Consider the following 4,911-nt stretch of genomic DNA (forward strand, 5'->3'; position numbering starts at 1 on the left):
TTAGCGCCACCCCGGCCTCCATCACAGGTAACAGGCGCCGCCGCCACCACCTTCCTGCCCGGCAACAAGCACTGCCGCCCCCACCTCCCTCCGGCGGAGGAAGCACAGCTGCCCCCATCTCCCTCCCCGGCAGACGCGCCACCGACCTCACCTCCCTCCCCGGCAGATGCGCCGTCGTGCTCCACCTCCTGGCTGGGCAGCCGCATGCCTCCACCTCCAGGCTTCCCGACGACCCCGTTCGATCCAGCCCCAGTTGGTTCAAGATGTATCCGGCGCCTCCCTGCAGATACTTCAATACATAGAAATAGTGCCCTGCCATCCTCCCTGCTCTGCTAGGGCCCGACGACGCGTTCCACCATATCCTCCCCGCGTCGAAAGCACTCATCGGGAGCTCCACACTGTCGGGCATCCCCCATGTAGCAGAGGGCGCCTCCCTTCGGCAGTCCAACCCCAACGCGTGCCGCTAGCCAACCTGCATCAGCACCGCGGAGCAATCCTCCCCTCAACCCCCTCCTATCCCACTGCACAACAGCGGCAAGAACCAGCTGTGGCTATTTTTGTAGTGTGATTTTTGTGTAAAAAAGTAAGTTTATTCTTTGATGCGAGGATGGTTCCCTGTGCAAAAGGATTGCAGAAGAGATTTCTATTTCCTTGTAGTGTTGTGTTTTTTAAGAGAAGAAAAGAGAAGTTCAGTTTCTCTTACGGGATTTCTCTCTTTCCAGGCACACAACACGCTGGAGTCCGCTGTGCTGCTGATCCACTCAAATACAGTAGCAACATCCGTGGAGCTCTTCTCGCGACAGGGAGCCTACAGCGGAACCGGAGTGGTTCAGGGGCATATCGAGCAGACTCTTTGACCCAGAGGTTTATTTGTCCCCTTGTGAAGAGGCAGAGCAGAGTGTTTCTCGCCGAGCGAGCGAGCGATCGATGCATGCACGTCAAGTCGCCTGCAGCAGATAAACACAAGCGAAGGTTCAGACGACTGTCTGTTCGCCGTGCCAGGATTCACTCGTGCTGCTTTTGTAAAGGCTCCAGAACTGCTACTCCAAGGTAAGATCGATAGGATGAAACTATGGGCAGCAAGCAGCAGTTACCTGTTCAGACGAGTGGTATAAGCTGACTCCTCCAACAAGGCACTAAATTTTATGATTTGGTCCTTCTAAACTGTGTGGTGTAGGCTATGGCAGCAGCACCATTTTCCTCTTAATTGTAACTTTTGTGTTTCTGCTACTGCTAACAGAGGAGAAGAATGGCCAGCACCGAGCCACTTCTGCTACTGCTTGTGATTGCTTGCACAACTTACCAAGAAGAAGACAAAACGAAAAAAATGAAGGAGTTAAAGAGATAAAAAAGTAGTGTGCATACATGGTGTGGATAAGAAACGTGTGGTGTTTGAGAGGATAAGGAATGTATGCTACTATTCAATGATAAAACTAGGAAACATTCTATTTGACTAGTGCTCAGAGTCAACTATAAAGCTTGTATTTTTAAACTCTGATTCACACTAGAACTTTATAAAAAAGAATTCAAATTTATTTGCTCTAATGTTATTGCATGCTCTAATGTTTTCACTGCTTACAGTTCAAAAACAAAAACGGTTAAAGTTCAAAATATGAAATACTTGACAATAAAGAAGAAAAATAACATTCAAACAAATTAAAAACTTCGGTGAGATCAACAAGCAGATTTCATTCAATCTGTCACTTCAAAACAAATGGAAAAACCATGTAAAAATTACATGAAAAGTTCATCGTTAAAAAAGACGAAGTTCAAATGAGAATAAAAGGAAGAAAGTATCACTAGTGAGCACGCCTTCGTGCTGGTCATTGCATACCCCCTCATGACGACGATGGTCGTGTGACCCTCTTTCCCAAATGAATCCTGTTTTAAAAAATAACCTATAGGTCGAAATTTAACTAATGGATAATTTCGCTGTTTATTTCATAAACCAAGAAGTTCAATTATAAAAAAATGAGAAGTTCAAAAAATACAAATGTAGAAGCTCAAAAATAATAATGGAGGAAGAAGTTCAAAAAATTCAACTTAAAAAACATTTCAAAAATAATATATAAATGATTTTCCAAATTTTAAAAAACTAGAAGTTCAAATTAAAATAACAGAGTGGTTTGGTGTTTATACAAAAATAGAATTTTCCCGTTACTAACCAGAAACTAAGAAGTTCAAATTTTAAATTTGGTGAAGTTCAATGCCTATAAAAAATCAAAATTTCTTGATATTAAAAGAATAAAGCTGAGAAGTTCAAATTTTAGAACATCTTGATGGTTAGATGCGTGTTAAAACCATGTGAGTGTATGTGTGTGTAGGTGTGTGCCAACACAAAAGTTTGGATGAGGAAAATGTAATAAAATGAAACCTAAAAATATTCATTGCAACAAGTTCCCCTCAAGAAGGAACACATCACCGAAATATCGGTATGGCTATGAAATTTAGAAAACTAATTTTGCCCATTCTATAAAAACTAGAAGTTCAAATTTAAAATAATGGCACAATATCATTGTTTATATAAAAAAGCATTTTACCCGTTACTAACCAGTAAAACTAAGAAGTTCAAATTTAAAAAATGGTGAAGTTCGATGTCTATAAAAAATTTGGATGTTTCACATTGTTAAAAAATAAAATCAAGAAGTTCAAAATTTTAAAACAAAGAGGTTCAAAACCTCAATTTTCCTCGTTACTAAATAAGAAAACTAAGAAGTTCAAATTAAAATAACAGAGAAGTTCAAAGTTGATAAAAACCTTAGATTCTCGTTCCAAAGAATAACTAATAAGTTCAAATTAAAAAAAGGGAACAACAAAAACGATTTTAAAAAGATATTCCCTATTTTTTTTAAATTCAGATTTTCTTCGATTCTATAGATTAAATCAAGAAGTTCAATTTTAAAAAAACAGAGTAATTCAATGTACATTAAAAACTCAGCATTTCTCCTTACTGAAGAATAAAACCAAGAAGTTCAATTTATTAACGTGGAGAAGTTTGATATTTAGTTAAAAACTCAATTTTTTTTGGTTACTAAAGAATAAAACAAATAAGTTCAATTCAAAATAACGAAGAAGTTTGATGTTTGTAACAAAACTACAATTTTCATATTTCCAAAAATACATAAAATAAATTCAAATAAAAAAGTTAGAGCGGTTCGATATAGAAGTTCGATGATTATAAAAAACACAGATTTTCCTCGTTATTAAAGAATGAAAACAAGAAGTTCAAAAATAAATAACAAGAAGTTCAACTTTTAAAAATAGAACTCTTCAAAATTTCATAAAAAATGATTAAGAAATAAAACTAGGAAGTCCATATTAAAAAGATGGAGAAGTTCGATGATTATAGAAAACTCAGATTTTCCTCGTTATTAAACAATGGAAACAAGAAGTTCAAAAATAAAATAACAAGAAGTTCAACTTTGAAAAATAGAGCGCAAAAATTCATATTTTTTTAGGAAATTCAGATTAATATTCATAAAAACAAAATATTTTCACGTAAGCGAGAGAAGTTCGGATTGATAACTGCGAGAAGTCACGTACAACATAATGTGCATTTGGTATTAAAAAGAATAAAAAAGCAAATACTAATTTTTTTTTTGTTATAAGTTCAAGTCCTCGATCGAAGAAAGTTAAAAAAAATTATTGTGAGAGATGTTGTACAAAAGGAATATTATTTGTGTAACACAACGAATGGATGAGAAAATTACAAATGAAAATACGTCACAGAAGTTCAACGTGAAAACAGCTGGAAGTTCAACTAGTACGCTGAATGAATTTTAGATTAAAAACATTTAAAATCGTCGCGAGTATGAAAAGATGATCAACATGAGAAACTTGCGTGCTTACAGCAGCTTTCCATCCGTATATCACCTGCTCAATTCCGGTGAATGGATGGAGAGTTACGAGCAGTGGATGGAGACCTACGAGCAAAAAAATCACGTGAAAAACAGAGTGAAGTTCAGGTACACGCGCCGAGAAGTCCAGGTTCTTCACGCGGTGCATTTTCGAAGAATCTGTTTCGCATCTTGATGGTTAGAACGCATGATCCCGCCGTTTTCGAAATTACTTGAAAACGGCTAGGAATCAGAGAAAACCATCAACATGAAAAAGTTTCGCATTTTCCGTAGCTTTTCAGCGGTATATTATTTGCCCCATTCCAATAAAGTTTGTAGAAATTATGGCAAAAATACGTTTTTAACCATTTTCAAAACTGACATAAAACCATAGTGAATTAGGAGAAACAATATATACAAAAAAGTTTCGCATTTCTTCAAGGTTTCCAACGCCATATCATTTGCTACATTTGTACGTACGGTTAAAAAATTAGCTCAAAAATACAAACTCGGTGGAACTTGTACCATTTTCTAAATTAATTTTAAGCCATTCAAAATTAGAAAAAACTTTTAACATAAAAAAGTAGCGCATTTTCATAAGCTTTCCAACGCCATATCATTTGCCTCAATTGGATTAGCCGTTTAGAAATGGCGTCAAAAATACGAACTCAGGTGCTCGGTTTACGAAAATTTACGATTTTCCGAATTACTCTTTAACCGTAGGGAATTAGAGAAAACTTTCAACAAGGAGCGGTTTTTCAGCAGCTTTCCAACGCCATATTATTTGCCTCATTCCGATAAACGGTTTAAAATGCGATCGAAAATACGATTCACGTTTTTTGTATGAAGAAAAAACGGTTTTCAAAACTGCTCTTAAACCGCTTACATTTTGCCAAAAATTTAACTTGGGTCATGATACTGATGTCCATAGCTATCCAACGGTATATCGCAATCCCCATTTGGACACCTTTTAGCTGAAGTTCAACCTAGTGCTCGGGGAAGGTCAGGCGCGTTACTCGGGAAGTTCATGTTGTGATCAGAATATTATTCTGATCCCGTGATCAGAATAGTGTTT

General features: G+C 37.1%; 1 long non-coding RNA gene across 1 annotated transcript; it reads left to right on the top strand.

Moving 5' to 3' along the window:
- Positions 1-6: 6 nt before the first annotated feature.
- Positions 7-1,207, top strand: LOC119355684. The gene is made up of 2 exons (XR_005171655.1): positions 7-583; positions 723-1,207. It is a non-coding gene; the product is annotated as an uncharacterized LOC119355684 (long non-coding RNA).
- Positions 1,208-4,911: the final 3,704 nt, after the last annotated feature.

Source organism: Triticum dicoccoides, chromosome 2A (genome assembly GCF_002162155.2).
Source record: "Triticum dicoccoides isolate Atlit2015 ecotype Zavitan chromosome 2A, WEW_v2.0, whole genome shotgun sequence".
Taxonomy (NCBI): Eukaryota; Viridiplantae; Streptophyta; class Magnoliopsida; order Poales; family Poaceae; genus Triticum; species Triticum dicoccoides.